General features: G+C 49.0%; 1 protein-coding gene across 1 annotated transcript in view; it reads right to left on the reverse strand.

Moving 5' to 3' along the window:
* Positions 1-17,917, reverse strand: part of LAMA1 (laminin subunit alpha 1) — a 979,910-nt gene that overhangs the window by 20,855 nt on the left and 941,138 nt on the right. The gene's annotated exons all lie outside the window — the stretch shown is intronic.

Genomic DNA, 17,917 nt, shown 5'->3' on the forward strand with positions numbered 1-17,917 from the left:
GCAGTTACTTAAAATGTGTTCTTTCATAAACAAATTATAAAGCCCAACATAGTCATGCACTTCATTTCCAGTTACCCAACCATCCAGTGTTTTCACTGAGTTGTCTACAAAATCAAACCAGGTCTGGCTCGAGGATTTTTGAGCCCACTTGAACCTAATTCTATACTCCTCAGTGGAGAATCCAAAGCCCTCAATCAGGGTAGCCTTCATGAGGTCATAGGATTCTGCATCTTTTCCAGAGAGTGTGAGGAGTCTATCCCTACACTTTCCAGGGAACATTCCCCAAAGGAGAGCACCCCAGTGAGATCTGTTTACTTTTCTGGTTGCACAAGCCCTCTCAAAAGCTGTGAACCATTTGGTGATGTCATCACCATCTTCATATTTAGTTACAATCCCTTTGGGGATTTTTAGCATGTCAGGAGAATCTCTGACCCTATTTATGTTGCTGCCACCATTGATGGGACCAAAACCCACCTCTTGTCTTTCCCTTTCTATGGCTAGGAGCTGTCTCTCTAAAGCCAATCTTTTGACCAACCCTGCCTAACAGTAGGTCATCTTCACTGAGGCTATCCTCAGTGATTCCAGAGGTGCTGGACCCTCCTGTGAGAGAAGCAGCATCTCTGACTATCACATTTGGAGTCAGGGTTTGAGGGACCCTTTTCTCCCTAACTAGGACTGCAGGGGGGAAATTCTCCTCCACATCACTAGCTTCCTCCTCTGGGAGGTCATCCTCAGAGGGGTTGTTTTTGGCAACCTCTGCCAAGAGCTCCTGGAGCTGTCCTTTGGTAGGGTTTGATCCAGTTTTTATTTTATTGATTCTGCAGAGAGTCCTTAACTCTGACATCCTAAGACGCAGGTAAGGTGTGAGGTTGAGCTCCACCACTGTCTCTTCTGCAGTAGACATTATGTTTCTAAAAGTTGGAATACTTTTTAAGAATCTAAAACTATCTCTAGAACTTAATTCAAACTTTTACAAAACTTTTAAACTCTAAAAGAAATGCTAACAGACACTAACACAAGGCCCTAGCAGGACTTTTAAAAATTTAGAAAAATAGCTTCTAATGACAATTTTTGGAATTTAGTCGTGTGATCAGGTATTGGCTGAGTAGTCCAGCAAATGCAAAGTCTTGTACACCACCGCTGATCCACCAATGTAGGAAGTTGGCTCTGTATGCACTATTTCAAAGTAAGGAATAGTATGCACAGAGTCCAAGGATTCCCCTTAGAGGTAAGATATTGGCAAAAAGAGATAATACTAATGCTCTATTTTGTGGTAGTGTGGTCGAGAAGTAGGCTTATCAAAGGAGTAGTGTTAAGCATTTGTTGTACATACACAAGCAATAAATGAGGAACACACACTCAGAGACAATTCCAGGCCAATAGGTTTCTGTATAGAAAAATATATTTTCTTAGTTTATTTTAAGAACCACAGGTTCAAATTTTACATGTAATACTTCAAATGAAAGGTATTGCAGGTAGGTACTTTAGGAACTTTGAATAATCAAAATAGCATATACAGTTTTCAAATAAATCACATATAGCTATTTTAAAACTAGACACAGTGCAATTTTCAACAGTTCCTGGGGGGAGTAAGAGTTAGTTCGTTTTTGCAGGTAAGTAAACCACCTACGGGGTTCAAGTTTGGGTCCAAGGTAGCCCACCGTTGGAGGTTCAGAGCAACCCCAAAGTTACCACACCAGCAGCTCAGGGCCGGTCAGGTGCAGAGGTCAAAGTGGTACCCAAAACGCATAGGCTTCAATGGAGAAGGGGGTGCCCCGGTTCCATTCTGCCAGCAGGTAAGTACCCGTGTCTTCGGAGGGCAGACCAGGGGGGTTTTGTAGGGCACCGGGGGGACACAAGTTAGCACAGAAAGTACACCCTCAGCAGCACGGGGCGGCCGGGTGCAGTGTGCAAACACACGTCGGGTTTCCAATGGAAATCAATGGGAGACCAAGGGGTCTCTTCAGCGATGCAGGCAGGCAAGGGGGGGCTCCTCGGGGTAGCCACCACCTGGGCAAGGGAGAGGGCCTCCTGGGGGTCACTCGTGCACTGGAGTTCCGATCTTTCAGGTCCTGGGGGCTGAGGGTGCAGAGTCTTTAGCAGGCGTTGGGATCTGTGAAACAGGCAGTCGCGGTCAGGGGGAGCCTCAGGATTCCCTCTGCAGGCGTCGCTGTTGGGGTTCAGGGGGGGCAACTCTGGCTACTCACAGTCTCGTAGTCGCCGGGGAGTCCTCCCTGAAGTGTTGTTTCTCCACAAGTCGAGCCGGGGGCGTCGGGTGCAGAGTAGCAAGTCTCACGCTTCCGGCGGGAAACGCAGTTGTTTTAAAGTTGCTCCTTTGAAACAAAGTTGCAGTCTTGGGTGAACAGAGCCGCTGTCCTCGGGAGTTCTTGGTCCTTCTAGAGCAGGGCAGTCCTCTGAGGATTCAGAGGTCGCTGGTCCCTGGGGAAAGCGTCGCTGGAGCAGTGTCTTTAAAAGTGGGGAGACAGGCCGGTAGAGCTGGGGCTAAAGCAGTTGGTGTCTCCGTCTTCTCTGCAGGGTTTTTCAGCTTAGCAGTCCTCTTCTTCTTAGGTTGCAGGAATCTGAGTTCCTAGGTTCTGGGGAGCCCTTAAATACTAAATTTAAGGGCGTGTTTAGGTCTGAAGGGTTAGTAGCCAATGGCTACTAGTCCTGACGGTGGGTACACCTTCTTTGTGCCTCCTCCCAAGGGGAGGGGGTCACATTCCTATCCCTATTGGGGGAATCCTCCATCTGCAAGATGGAGGATTTCTAAAAGTTATAGTCATCTCAGCTCAGGAGACCTTAGGGGCTGTCCTGACTGTCTTCCTTGTTATTCTCATTATTTCCTCCGGCCTTGCCGCCAAAAGTGGGGCTGTGGCTGGAGGGGGCGGGCAACTCCACTAGCTGGAGTGTCCTGTGGTGCTGTAACAAAGGGGGTGAGCCTTTGAGGCTCACCGCCAGGTGTTACAGTTCCTGCAGGGGGAGGTGTGAAGCACCTCCACCCAGTACAGGCTTTGTTACTAGCCACAGAGTGACAAAGGCACTCTCCCCATGTGGCCAGCAACATGTCTCGAGTGTGGCAGGCTGCTAAAACCAGTCAGCCTACACGCGTAGTTGGTTAAGGATTCAGGGGGCACCTCTAAGGTGCCCTCTGCGGTGTATGTTACAGTAAAATGTACACTGGAATCAGTGTGAATTTATTGTGCTGAGAAGTTGATATACCAAACTTCTCAGTTTTCAGTGTAGCCATTATGGTGCTGTGGAGTTCGTGTTTGACAGACTCCCAGACCATATACTCTTATGGCTACCCTGCGCTTACAATGTCTAAGGTTTTGCTTAGACACTGTAGGGGCACAGTGCTCATGCACTGGTGCCATCACCTATGGTATAGTGCACCCTGACTTAGGGCTGTAAGGCCTGCTAGAGGCGTGACTTATCTATACTGCATAGGCAGTGTGAGGTTGGCATGGCACCCTAAGGGGAGTGCCATGTCGACTTACTCGTTTTGTCCCCACTAGCACACACAAGCTGGCAAGCAGTGTGTCTGTGCTGAGTGAGGGGTCCCCAGGGTGGCATAAGACATGCTGCATCCCTTAGAGACCTTCCCTGGCATCAGGGCCCTTGGTACCAGGGGTACCAGTTACAAGGGACTTACCTGGATGCCAGGGTGTGCCAATTGTGGAAACAAAAGTACAGGTTAGGGAAAGAACACTGGTGCTGGGGCCTGGTTAGCAGGCCTCAGCACACTTTCAAATCAAAACTTAACATCAGCCCACGGCAAAAAGTCAGGGGGTAACCATGCCAAGGAGGCATTTCCTTACACAACCCCCCCCCCAAACGAAAGAGGATGAGACTAACCTTTCCTAAGAGAGTCTTCATTTTCTAAGTGGAAGAACCTGGAAAGGCCATCTGCATTGGCATGGGCAGTCCCAGGTCTGTGTTCCACTATAAAGTCCATTCCCTGTAGGGAGATGGACCACCTCAACAGTTTTGGATTTTCACCTTTCATTTGCATCAGCCATCTGAGAGGTCTGTGGTCAGTTTGAACTACAAAGTGAGTACCAAAGAGGTATGGTCTCAGCTTCTTCAGGGACCAAACCACAGCAAAGGCCTCCCTCTCAATGGCACTCCAACGCTGCTCCCTGGGGAGTAACCTCCTGCTAATGAAAGCAACAGGCTGGTCAAGGCCATCATCATTTGTTTGGGACAAAACTGCCCCTATCCCATGTTCAGAGGCATCTGTCTGCACAATGAACTGCTTGGAGTAATCTGGAGCTTTTAGAACTGGTGCTGTGCACATTGCTTGTTTCAGGGTGTCAAAGGCCTGTTGGCATTCTACAGTCCAGTTTACCTTCTTGGGCATTTTCTTGCAGGTAAGTTCTGTGAGGGCTGTCACTATGGATCCATATCCCTTCACAAACCTCCTGTAATACCCAGTCAAGCCATGGAATGCCCTGACTGGAGTCTGGGTTTTTGGAGCTGCCCAGACCAGAATAGTCTGGATCTTAGGCTGGAGTGGCTGAACTTGGCCTCCACCTACAAGGTGTCCCAAGTACACCACAGTTCCCTGCCCTATCTGGCATTTGGATGCCTTGATAGAGAGGCCTGCTGATTGCAGAGCCTTCAAAACCTTCTTCAGATGGACCAGGTGATCCTGCCAGCTGGAGCTAAAGATAGCAATATCGTCAAGATAAGCTGCACTAAAGGACTCCAAGCCAGTAAGGACTTGATTCACCAACCTTTGGAAGGTGGCAGGAGCATTCTTTAAACCAAAGGGCATAACAGTAAACTGATAATGCCCATCAGGTGTGGAGAATACTGTCTTTTCTTTTGCTCCTGGTGCCATTTTGATTTGCCAGTACCCTGCTGTTAAGTCAAAGGTACTTAAGAATTTGGCAGCACCTAATTTATCAATCAGTTCATCAGCCCTTGGAATGGGATGGGCATCTGTCTTGGTGACAGAATTAAGGGCCATATGTACAAAAGCTTTTTCCCATAGACACAGAATGGGTAAAATCCTTTCGTACATCTGGCCCTAAGTCCTCTGTAGTCCACACAAAACCTCATCTCTCTCTTTCCATCTTTGGTGTGAGGTTTGGGGACTAAGACCACTGGGCTAGCCCAGGGACTGTCAGAGTGCCAAATGACTCCCAATTCCAGCATCTTGTGGACTTCCACCTTGATGATTTCCTTAACTTGGTCAGACTGTCTGAATATTTTGTTTTTGACAGGCATGCTGTCTCCTGTGTCCACATCATGGGTACACAGGTGTGTCTGACCAGGGGTTAGGGAAAAGAGCTCAGCAAACTGTTGCAGGACCTTCCTGCAGTCAGATTGCTGTTGGCCAGAGAGGGTGTCTGAATAGATCACTCCATCAACTGAACCATCTTTAGGGTCTGAGGAGAGGAGATAAGGGAGAGGTTCACTCTCAGCTTCCTGGTCCTCATCTGTTACCATCAACAGATTCACATCAGCCCTGTCATGGAAGAGCTTCAGGCGGTTCACATGGATCACCCTCTTGGGGCTCCTGCTAGTGCCTAGGTCCACCAGGTAGGTGACCTGACTCTTCTTCTCTAGTACTGGGTAAGGGCCACTCCATTTGTCCTGAAGTGCCCTGGGAGCCACAGGCTCCAGAACCCAGACTTTCTGCCCTGGCTGAAATTCAACCATTGCAGCCTTTTGGTCATACCATAACTTCTGGAGCTGTTGGCTGGCCTCAAGGTTTTTACTTGCCTATTTCATGTACTCTGCCATCCTTGAACGTAGGCCAAGTACATAGTCCACTATGTCTTGTTTAGGCTCATGAAGAGTTCTCTCCCAGCCTTCTTTCACAAGAGCTAGTGGTCCCCTTACAGGGTGGCCAAACAGAAGTTCAAAGGGTGAGAACCCTACTCCCTTCTGAGGCACCTCTCTGTAAGCGAAAAGCAGACATGGCAAGAGGACATCCCATCTCCTTTTGAGTTTTTCAGGGAGCCCCATGATCATGCCTTTTAATGTCTTGTTGAATCTCTCAACAAGGCCATTAGTTTGTGGATGGTAGGGTGTAGTGAATTTATAAGTCACTCCACACTCATTCCACATGTGTTTCCGGTATGCTGACATGAAGTTGGTATCTCTGTCAGACACCACCTCCTTAGGAAAACCCACTCTGGTAAAGATACCAATGAGGGCCTTGGCTACTGCAGGGGCAGTAGTCGACCTAAGGGGAATAGCTTCAGGGTATCTAGTAGCATGATCCACTACTACTAGTATGTACATGTTCCCTGAGGCTGTGGGAGGTTCCAGTGGACCCACTATGTCCACACCCACTCTTTCAAAGGGGACCCCCACCACTGGAAGTGGAATGAGGGGGGCCTTTGGGTGTCCACCTGTATTACCACTGGCTTGACAGGTGGTACAGGAGACACAAAACTCCTTGACTTTCTGGGACATGTTGGGCCAGTAGAAATGGTTGACTAGTCTCTCCCACGTCTTGGTTTGTCCCAAATGCCCAGCAAGAGGAATATCATGGGCTAAGGTCAGTATGAACTCCCTAAACTCCTGAGGCACTACCACTCTCCTAGTGGCACCAGGTTTGGAATCTCTTGCCTCAGTGTAAAGCAGTCCATCTTCCCAATAGACCCTATGTGTTCCAGTTTTCTTGCCATTGGACTCTTCAGCAGCTTGCTGCCTAAGGCCTTCAAGAGAGGGACAGGTTTCTTGCCCCTTACACAACTGCTCCCTTGAGGGTCCACCTGGGCCTAAGAGCTCAACCTGGTAAGGTTCTAACTCCATAGGCTCAGTTCCCTCAGAGGGCAGAACTTCTTCCTGGGAAGAGAGGTTCTCTTTTTGTTGTTGTGTTGCAGCTGGTTTCCCAGTTGTCTTTCCTTTCCTCTTGGTAGACTGGGCCCTTTTTCCAGGCTCCAGCTCTACTTTTTCACCCTGAGCCTTGCACTGTGCCCTTGTCTTGATACACACCAGTTCAGGGTTACCCAGCATGGCTGCATGGGTTTTCAGTTCTACCTCAGCCCATGCTGAGGACTCCAGGTCATTTCCAAGCGAACAGTCTACTGGGATATTTGAGGAGACCACCACCTGTTTCAGGCCATTGACCCCTCCCCACTCTAAAGTTACCATAGCCATGGGATGTACTTTATTCTGATTGTCAGCGTTGGTGACTGGATAAGTTTGTCCAGCCAGGTATTGACCAGGGGAAACCAGTTTCTCTGTCACCATGGTGACACTGGCACCTGTATCCCTCAGGCCTTCTACACTTGTCCCATTAATTAAGAGCTGCTGCCTGTATTTTGCATGTTAGGAGGCCAGGCAGCCAGTGTGGCTAAATCCACCCCACCCTCAGAGATTAATGTAGCTTCAGTGTGACACCTGATTTGCTCTGGGCACACTGTTGATCCCACTTGGAGACTAGCCATTCCAGTGTTAGCTGGAGTGGAGTTAGAAGTGGTACTTTTCTTGGGACAGGCCTTGTCTCCAGTTTGGTGTCCAGGCTGATTACAGCTACGACACCATGCCTTTTTGGGATCAAAGTTTTTACCCTTGTACCCAAAATTGTTTTGTGAAGAGGCTCCGGGCCCACCCTCCTGTGCAGGTTTTTGTGGGCCTGTAGAAGACTCTTTACTATTTTTGTTTTTGGATGTCTCAACACTCTTCCCCTGGGGAGGCTTTGTGACCCCTTTCTTTTGGTCACCCCCTGTGGAAGTCTTGGTCACCCTAGTCTTGACCCAATGGTCCGCCTTCTTTCCCAATTCTTGGGGAGAAATTGGTCCTAGGTCTACCAGATGCTGATGCAGTTTATCATTTGAACAATTACTTAATAGGTGTTCTTTCACAAACAATTTGTACAGCCCATCATAATCATTTGCACCACTGCCTTGAATCCAACCATCCAGTGTTTTCACTGAGTAGTCCACAAAATCAACCCAGGTCTGGCTCGAGGTTTTTTGAGCCCCCCTGAATCTAATTCTATACTCCTCAGTGGAGAATCCAAAGCCCTCAATCAGGGTACCCTTCATGAGGTCATAAGATTCTGTATCTTTTCCAGAGAGTGTGAGGAATCTATCCCTACACTTTCCGGTGAACATTTCCCAAAGGAGAGCACCCCAGTGAGATCTGCTTACTTTTCTGGTTGCACAAGCCCTCTCAAAAGCTGTGAACCATTTGGTGATGTCATCACCATCTTCATATTTAGTTACAATCCCTTTTGGGATTTACAACATGTCAGGAGAATCTCTGACCCTATTTATGTTGCTGCCACCATGGATGGGACCAAAACCCATCTCTTGTCTTTCCCTTTCTATGGCTAGGAGCTGTCTCTCCAAAGCCAATCTTTTGGCCATCCTGGCTAACAGGAGGTCATCTTCACTGAGGCTCTCCTCAGTGATAACAGAGGTGCTGTGCCCTCCTGTGAGGGAAGCAGCATCTCTGACTATTATGGTTGGAGTCAGGGATTGAGGGTCCCTGATCTCCCTAATTAGGACTGGAAGGGGGGAATTCTCCTCCAAGTCACTATCTTCCCCCTCTGTGAGGTCATCCTCAGAGGGGTTGGCTTTTTCAAACTCTGCCAGCAGCTCCTGGAGCTGTTGTTTGGAGGGTCTTGAGCCAAATGGGATTTTCTTTATTTTGCAGAGAGACTTTAGCTCCCTCATCTTAAGATGGAGGTAAGGTGTGAGGTCGAGTTCCATCACATTCTCTTCTGCACCAGACATTATGTTTCTAAAAGTTGGAATACTTTTTAAGAATCTAAAACTATTTCTAGAACCTAATTCAAACTTTCACAAAACTTTTAAACTCTAAAAGAAATGCTAATCAGGGACTAACACAAGGCCCTAGCAGGACTTTTAAAAATTTAGAAAAATAGCTCAAATTGCAAAAATAAGTTTCTAATGCCAATTTTTGGAATTTAGTCGTGTGATCAGGTATTGGCTGAGTAGTCCAGCAAATGCAAAGTCTTGTACCCCACCGCTGATCCACCAATGTAGGAAGTTGGCTCTGTATGCACTGTTTCAAAGTAAGGAATAGTATGCACAGAGTCCAAGGATTCCCCTTAGAGGTAACATAGTGGCAAAAAGAGATAATACTAATGCTCTATTTTGTGGTAGTGTGGTCGAGCAGTAGGCTTATCAAAGGAGTAGTGTTAAGCATTTGTGGTACATACACAAGCAATAAATGAGGAACACACACTCAGAGACAATTCCAGGCCAATAGGTTTTTGTATAGAAAAATATATTTTCTTAGTTTATTTTAAGAACTACAGGTTCAAATTTTACATGTAATACTTCAAATGAAAGGTATTGCAGGTAGGTACTTTAGGAACTTTGAATAATCAAAATAGCATATACAGTCTTCACATAAATCACATATAGCTATTTTAAAACTAGACAGTGCAATTTTCAACAGTTCCTGCGGGGAGTAAGAGTTAGTTAGTTTTTTCAGGTAAGTAAATCACCTACGGAGCTCAAGTTTGGGTCCAAGGTAGCCCACCGTTGGGGGTTCAGAGCAACCCCAAAGTTACCACACCAGCAGCTCAGGGCCGGTCAGGTGCAGAGATCAAAGAGGTGCCCAAAACGCATAGGCTTCAATGGAGAAGGGGGTGCCCCGGTTCCAGTCTGCCAGCAGGTAAGTACCCGCGTCTTCGGAGGGCAGACCAGGGGGGTTTTGTTGGGCACCGGGGGGGACACAAGTTAGCACAGAAAGTACACCCCCAGCAGCAAGGGGCGGCCGGGTGCAGTGTGCAAACACACGTCGGGTTTCCAATGGAAATCAATGGGAGACCAAGGGGTCTCTTCAGCGATGCAGGCAGGCAAGGGGGGGGCACCTCGGGGTAGCCACCACCTGGGCAAGGGAGAGGGCCTCCTGGGGGTCACTCCTGCACTGGAGATCCGATCTTTCAGGTCCTGGGGGCTGCGGGTGCAGAGTCTTTACCAGGCGTCGGGATCTGGGAAGCAGGCAGTCGCGGTCAGGGGGAGCCTCGGGATTCCCTCTGCAGGCGTCGCTGTGGGGGCTCAGGAGGGGCAACTCTGGCTACTCACAGTCTCGTAGTCGCCGGGGAGTCCTCCCTGAAGTGTTGTTTCTCCACAGGTCGAGCCGGGGGTGTCGGGTGCAGAGTAGCAAGTCTCACGCTGCCGGCGGGAAATGCAGTTGTTTTAAAGTTGCTCCTTTGAAACAAAGTTGCAGTCTTGGGTGAACAGAGCCGCTGTCCTCGGGAGTTCTTGGTCCTTCTAGAGCAGGGCAGTCCTCTGAGGATTCAGAGGTCGCTGGTCCCTGGGGAAAGCGTCGCTGGAGCAGTGTCTTTAGAAGTGGGGAGACAGGCCGGTAGAGCTGGGGCCAAAGCAGTTGGTGTCTCCGTCTTCTCTGCAGGGTTTTTCAGCTTAGCAGTCCTCTTCTTCTTAGGTTGCAGGAATCTGAGTTCCTAGGTTCTGGGGAGCCCTTAAATACTAAATTTAAGGGTGTGTTTAGGTCTGGGGGGTTAGTAGCCAATGGCTACTAGCCCTGAGGGTGGGTACACCCTCTTTGTGACTCCTCCAAAGAGGAGGGGGTCACATTCCTATCCCTATTGGGGGAATCCTCCATCTGCAAGATGGAGGATTTCTAAAAGTTAGAGTCACCTCAGCTCAGGACACCTTAGGGGCTGTCCTGACTGGCCAGTGACTCCTCCTTGTTATTCTCATTATTTCCTCCGGCCTTGCCGCCAAAAGTGGGGCCGTGGCCGGAGGGGGCGGGCAACTCCACTAGCTGGAGTGTCCTGTGGTGCTGTAACAAAGGGGGTGAGCCTTTGAGGAGCACCGCCAGGTGTTACAGTTCCTGCAGGGGGAGGTGTGAAGCACCTCCACCCAGTACAGGCTTTGTTACTAGCCACAGAGTGACAAAGGCACTCTCCCCATGTGGCCAGCAACATGTCTTGAGTGTGGCAGGCTGCTAAAACCAGACAGCCTACACGGGTAGATGGTTAAGGTTTCAGGGGGCACCTCTAAGGTGCCCTCTGGGGTGTATGTTACAATAAAATGTACACTGGAATCAGTGTGCATTTATTGTTCTGAGAAGTTTGATACCAAACTTTTCAGTTTTCAGTGTAGCCATTATGGTGCTGTGGAGTTCGTGTTTGACAGACTACCAGACCATATACTCTTATGGCTACCCTGCACTTACATTGTCTAAGGTTTTGCTTAGACACTGTAGGGGCACAGTGCTCATGCACTGGTGCCCTCACCTATGGTATAGTGCACCCTGCCTTAGGGCTGTAAGGCCTGCTAGAGGCGTGACTTATCTATACTGCATAGGCAGTGTGAGGTTGGCATGGCACCCTGAGGGGAGTGCCATGTCGACTTACTCGTTTTGTCCCCACTAGCACACACAAGCTGGAAAGCAGTGTGTCTGTGCTGAGTGAGGGGTCCCCAGGGTGGCATAAGACTTGCTGCATCCCTTAGAGACCTTCCCTGGCATCAGGGCCCTTGGTACCAGGGGTACCAGTTACAAGGGACTTACCTGGATGCCAGGGTGTGCCAATTGTGGAAACAAAAGTACAGGTTAGGGAAAGAACACTGGTGCTGGGGCCTGGTTAGCAGGCCTCAGCACACTTTCAAATCAAAACTTAGCATCAGCCCACGGCAAAAGGTCAGGGGGTAACCATGCCAAGGAGGCATTTCCTTACACAACCTCCCACCCCCCAAACGAAAGAGGATGAGACTAACCTTTCCCAAGAGAGTTTTCATTTTCTAAGTGGAAGAACCTGGAAAGGCCATCTGCATTGGCATGGGCAGTCCCAGGTCTGTGTTCCACTATAAAGTCTATTCCCTGTAGGGATATGGACCACCTCAACAGTTTTGGATTTTCACCTTTCATTTGCAGCAGCCATCTGAGAGGTCTGTGGTCAGTTTGAACTACAAAGTGAGTACCAAAGAGGTATGGTCTCAGCTTCTTCAGGGACCAAACCACAGCAAAGGCCTCCCTCTCAAAGGCACTCCAACGCTGCTCCCTGGGGAGTAACCTCCTGCTAATGAAAGCAACAGGCTGGTCAAGGCCATCATCATTTGTTTGGGACAACACTTCCCCTATCCCATGTTCAGAGGTATCTGTCTGCACAATGAACTGCTTGGAGTAATCTGGAGCTTTTAGAAATGGTGCTGTGCACATTGCTTGTTTCAGGGTGTCAAAGGCCTGTTGGCATTCTACAGTCCAGTTTACCTTCTTGGGCATTTTCTTGGAGGTAAGTTCTGTGAGGGCTGTCACTATGGATCCATATCCCTTCACAAACCTCCTGTAATACCCAGTCAAGCCAAGGAATGCCCTGACTTGAGTCTGGGTTTTTGGAGCTGCCCAGTCCAGAATAGTCTGGATCTTAGGCTGGAGTGGCTGAACTTGGCCTCCACCTACAAGGTGTCCCAAGTAAACTGCAGTTCCCTGCCCTATCTGGAATTTGGATGCCTTGATAGAGAGGCCTGCTGATTGCAGAGCCTTCAAAACCTTCTTCAGGTGGACCAGGTGATCCTGCCAGCTGGAGCTAAAGACAGCAATATCGTCAAGATAAGCTGCACTAAAGGACTCCAAGCCAGCAAGGACTTGATTCACCAACCTTTGGAAGGTGGCAGGAGCATTCTTTAAACCAAAGGGCATAACAGTAAACTGATAATACCCATCAGGTGTGGAGAATGCTGTCTTTTCTTTTGCTCCTGGTGCCATTTTGATTTGCCAGTACCCTGCTGTTAAGTCAAAGGTACTTAAGAATTTGGCAGCACCTAATTTATCAATCAGTTCATCAGCCCTTGGAATGGGATGGGCATCTGTCTTGGTGACAGAATTAAGTCCTCTGTAGTCCACACAAAACCTCATCTCTCTCTTTCCATCTTTGGTGTGAGTTTTGGGGACTAAGACCACTGGGCTAGCCCAGGGGCTGTCAGAGTGCTCAATGACTCCCAATTCCAGCATCTTGTGGACTTCCACCTTGATGCTTTCCTTAACTTGGTCAGACTGTCTGAATATTTTGTTTTTGACAGGCATGCTGTCTCCTGTGTCCACATCATGGGTACACAGGTGTGTCTGACCAGGGGTTAGGGAAAAGAGCTCAGCAAACTGTTGCAGGACCTTCCTGCAGTCAGATTGCTGATGGCCAGAGAGGGTGTCTGAATAGATCACTCCATCAACTGAACCATCTTTAGGGTCTCAGGAGAGGAGATCAGGGAGAGGTTCACTCTCAGCTTCCTGGTCCTCATCTGTTACCATCAACAGATTCACATCAGCCCTGTCATGGAAGAGTTTCAGGCGGTTCACATGGATCACCCTCTTGGGGCTCCTGCTAGTGCCTAGGTCCACCAGGTAGGTGACCTGACTCTTCTTCTCTAGCACTGGGTAAGGGCCATTCCATTTGTCCTGAAGTGCCCTGGGAGCCACAGGCTCCAGAACCCAGACTTTCTGCCCTGGCTGAAATTCAACCATTGCAGCCTTTTGGTCATGCCATAACTTCTGGAGCTGTTGACTGGCCTCAAGGTTTTTACTTGCCTTTTCCATGTAGTCTGCCATCCTTGAACGTAGGCCAAGTACATAGTCCACTATGTCTTGTTTAGGCTCATGAAGAGTTCTCTCCCAGCCTTCTTTCACAAGAGCTAGTGGTCCCTGTAGGAAGTTGGCTCTGTATGCACTATTTCAAAGTAAGGAATAGTATGCACAGAGTCCAAGGGTTCCCCTTAGAGGTAAGATAGTGGCAAAAAGAGATAATACTAATGCTCTATTTTGTGGTAGTGTGGTCGAGCAGTAGGCTTATCAAAGGAGTAGTGTTAAGCATTTGTTGTACATACATACAGGCAATAAATGAGGAACACACACTCAGAGACAAATCCAGCCAATAGGTTTTGTTATAGAAAAATATCTTTTCTTAGTTTATTTTAAGAACCACAGGTTCAAATTTTACATGTAATATCTCATTTGAAAGGTATTGCAGGTAAGTACTTTAGGAACTTTGAATCATTACATTAGCATGTATACTTTTGACATAAAACACAATAAGCTGTTTTAAAAGTGGACACAGTGCAATTTTCAACAGTTCCTGGGGGGAGTAAGAGTTAGTTAGTTTTTGCAGGTAAGTAAACCACCTACGGGGTTCAAGTTTGGGTCCAAGGTAGCCCACCGTTGGAGGTTCAAAGCAACCCCAAAGTTACCACACCAGCAGCTCAGGGCCGGTCAGGTGCAGAGGTCAAAGAGGTGCCCAAAACGCATAGGCTTCAATGGAGAGAAGGGGGTGCCCCGGTTCCGGTCTGCCAGCAGGTAAGTACCCGCGTCTTCGGAGGGCCGACCAGGGGGGTTTTGTAGGGCACCGGGGGGGACACAAGTTAGCACAGAAAGTACACCCTCAGCAGCACGGGGGCGGCCGGGTGCAGTGTGCAAACACACGTCGGGTTTCCAATGGAAATCAATGGGAGACCAAGGGGTCTCTTCAGCGATGCAGGCTGGCAAGGGGGGGGGCTCCTCGGGGTAGCCACCACCTGGGCAAGGGAGAGGGCCTCCTGGGGGTCACTCCTGCACTGGAGTTCTGATCTTTAAGTTCCTGGGGGCTGCGGGTGCAGATTCTTTACCAGGCGTCGGGATCTGGGAAGCAGGCAGTCGCGGTCAGGGGGAGCCTCAGGATTCCCTCTGCAGGCGTCGCTGTTTTGGGCTCAGGGGGGGCAACTCTGGCTACTCACAGTCTCGTAGTCGCCGGGGAGTCCTCCCTGAAGTGTTGTTTCTCCACAAGTCGAGCCCGGGCGTCAGGTGCAGAGTAGCAAGTCTCACGCTTCCGGCGGGAAACAGAGTTGTTTTAAAGTTGCTCCTTTGAAACAAAGTTGCAGTCTTGGGTGAACAGAGCCGCTGTCCTCGGGAGTTCTTGGTCCTTCTAGAGCAGGGCAGTCCCCTAAGGATTTAGAGGTCGCTGGTCCCTGGGGAAAGCGTCGCTGGAGCAGTGTCTTTAGAAGTGGGGAGACAGGCCGGTAGAGCTGGGGCCAAAGCAGTTGGTGTCTCCGTTTTCTCTGCAGGGTTTTTCAGCTTAGCAGTCCTCTTCTTCTTAGGTTGCAGGAATCTGAGTTCCTAGGTTCTGGGGATCCCTTAAATACTAACTTTAAGGGCGTGTTTAGGTCTGGGGGGTTAGTAGCCAATGGCTACTAGCCCTGAGGGTGGGTACACCCTCTTTGTGCCTCCTCCCAAGGAGAGGGGGTCACATTCCTATCCCTATTGGGGGAATCCTCCATCTGCAAGATGGAGGATTTCTAAAAGTTAGAGTCACCTCAGCTCAGGACACCTTAGGGGCTGTCCTGACTGGCCAGTGACTCCTCCTTGTTATTCTCATTATTTCCTCCGGCCTTGCCGCCAAAAGTGGGGCCGTGGCCGGAGGGGGCTGGCAACTCCACTAGCTGGAGTGTCCTGTGGTGCTGTAACAAAGGGGGTGAGCCTTTGATGCTCACCGCCAGGTGTTACAGTACCTGCAGGGGGAGGTGTGAAGCACCTCCACCCAGTATAGGCTTTGTTACTAGCCACAGAGTGACAAAGGCACTCTCCCCATGTGGCCAGCAACATGTCTCGAGTGTGGCAGGCTGCTAAAACCAGTAGCCTACACAGGTAGTTGGTTAAGGTTTCAGGGGGCACCTCTAAGGTGCCCTCTGGGGTGTATGTTACAATAAAATGTACACTGGAATCAGTGTGCATTTATTGTGCTGAGAAGTTTGATAACAAACTTCTCAGTTTTCAGTGTAGCCATTATGGTGCTGTGGAATTCGTGTTTGACAGACTTCCAGACCATATACTCTTATGGCTACCCTGCACTTACAATGTCTAAGGTTTTGCTTAGACACTGTAGGGGCACAGTGCTCATGCACTGGTGCCCTCACCTATGGTATAGTGCTCCCTGCCTTAGGGCTGTAAGGCCTGCTAGAGGGGTGACTTATCTATACTGCATAGGCAGTGTGAGGTCGGCATGGCACCCTGAGGGGAGTGACATGTCGACTTACTCGTTTTGTCCCCACTAGCACACACAAGCTGGCAAGCAGTGTATCTGTGCTGAGTGAGGGGTCCCCAGGGTGGCATAAGACATGCTGCATCCCTTAGAGACCTTCCCTGGCATCAGGGCCCTTGGTACCAGGGGTACCAGTTACAAGGGACTTACCTGGATGGCAGGGTGTGCCAATTGTGGAAACAAAAGTACAGGTTAGGGAAAGAACACTGGTGCTGGGGCCTGGTTAGCAGGCCTCAGCACACTTTCAAATCAAAACTTAGCATCAGCAAAGGCAAAAAGTCAGGGGGTAACCATGCCAAGGAGGCATTTCCTTACACTTATATGTAGTATATTTATTTCTCAACAGGAGATCATTACCCCCACAAAGTGCATTTGTGTGACATTTTTGCCTCAATGTAAAAAGTGATAACTTAACACTACTTAACGAATTCTAAAATAATAAAAAAATCAAATGCTATTTTTCTAAAGTAGTGTCAACAAATGCTTAGCACTACCTTCTGATAAGCCGAAACTGCTTACCCACACTACCATAAAAGAGAGCATTTAGGGTTATTAATTTAACCTCTGTGAGTACTATCTGCATAGTTTACCCCCACCTTAGGCACACTGCATAGATAGCCAGGTTCCTACAACGGCGACACAGTAATAAGGAGGCGTTAAAAGATAGCACAACCAAAATAGAGAAGGAGAACAAGGTCCTAATTTAGATCTCCGTGGAGGGAATACTCAGTCACAGACATGACAGATATCTTGTCTGCCATTTTACAATCTCCATAGGATATGATGGGATGGTAATACGAAGGGCGGGATATCCATCACTTTTGAGATGGAGTATTCCCCTCCACCAAGATTTTAAGTCAGGCTCATAGTCTTTTGCAAAAGTCTACACTCTCTTAGATTCTCATCAGGAAAAGTGGTGAGTAAACAGTTAGGATTGATACAGCCAATGGAAGCTTGAACCACAAGGATCTCTGGAGAGGGGTGCTGAGAGAGAAAGGCTGGATTGCCTGGGCAATCTGTTGATTTACTAGGGGTTGGGTACAGGGTTTAGCCCAAGCCCCTAGAAGGATATCTATCAAGGCCTCATTGAAGGGGAGCAGAGGCTCAGAAGCAGTCTGGCCAGGCTGCAGGACTTGGGTCAGCATGGTCGTTTTGACCTCCATAGTAGGAAGTTGAAGATCGAGCACTATGGTTGCCCTACGCATGACCATGGCATAAGAGGCAGATTTTTCAGTGTCTGGACTACGAGGGGAGAAAAAGGCAGACTCCGAGAGGTGTCTAGCCGACTACCATCTTGTTAGTCCTCATACCATTTGGCATTGGCATAGGGTGGTGTGCCGCCAGTGATGGTGGCAGCAGAGTCTGTTGGTGGTCCAGAGTTCTGCACAGGTTCAGGAGGAACAGACAGCCCTCCTGTGACCTCAACAAGATCCCTGTAACGTCCAGCCTCTCTTGAGTGCCGCTGTGAGGGAACTGAAGAGTTGTGTCCAGCGGGGCACCTATTCTTGCTGACAATCCCTACCAGAAATATTTCACCTCCTAAACAGGACAGGAGCTCCTTGGCACTAGCCCTGATTAAGGAATCTCCAGCTGTGAACCTGGGCAGCCCTTACCATTCCACTATTCCACAAGATTGAGCGTACTCGTCACCCCAATCAGGATCACTATTGGAGGCTGTGGCAAAAAGAGAATGTAAACAGTGTTGCCTGCCTTGTGGTAAGGTGAAGGCAGAACGCTCTGTCGGATTCATTTGAGACATCAGTCGAATTTTGACCTGTGTTGAGTCAGCACTGAAAAGGACAATCAGGGCCACCTCTATGGGCAGTGAAGTCAGCATCGGTGTCAATATGCCCGGACCTGGATTAGGTAAGGCTGCAGAGGGTTGTGTCGGTACTGGATCCGAGAGCAGAATCAGCACAGAGTCCAGCTAGTGTTAAGAGCAAACCTGCT

The sequence above is a fragment of the Pleurodeles waltl genome, chromosome 2_2, assembly GCF_031143425.1.
Source record: "Pleurodeles waltl isolate 20211129_DDA chromosome 2_2, aPleWal1.hap1.20221129, whole genome shotgun sequence".
Lineage (NCBI taxonomy): Eukaryota > Metazoa > Chordata > Amphibia > Caudata > Salamandridae > Pleurodeles > Pleurodeles waltl.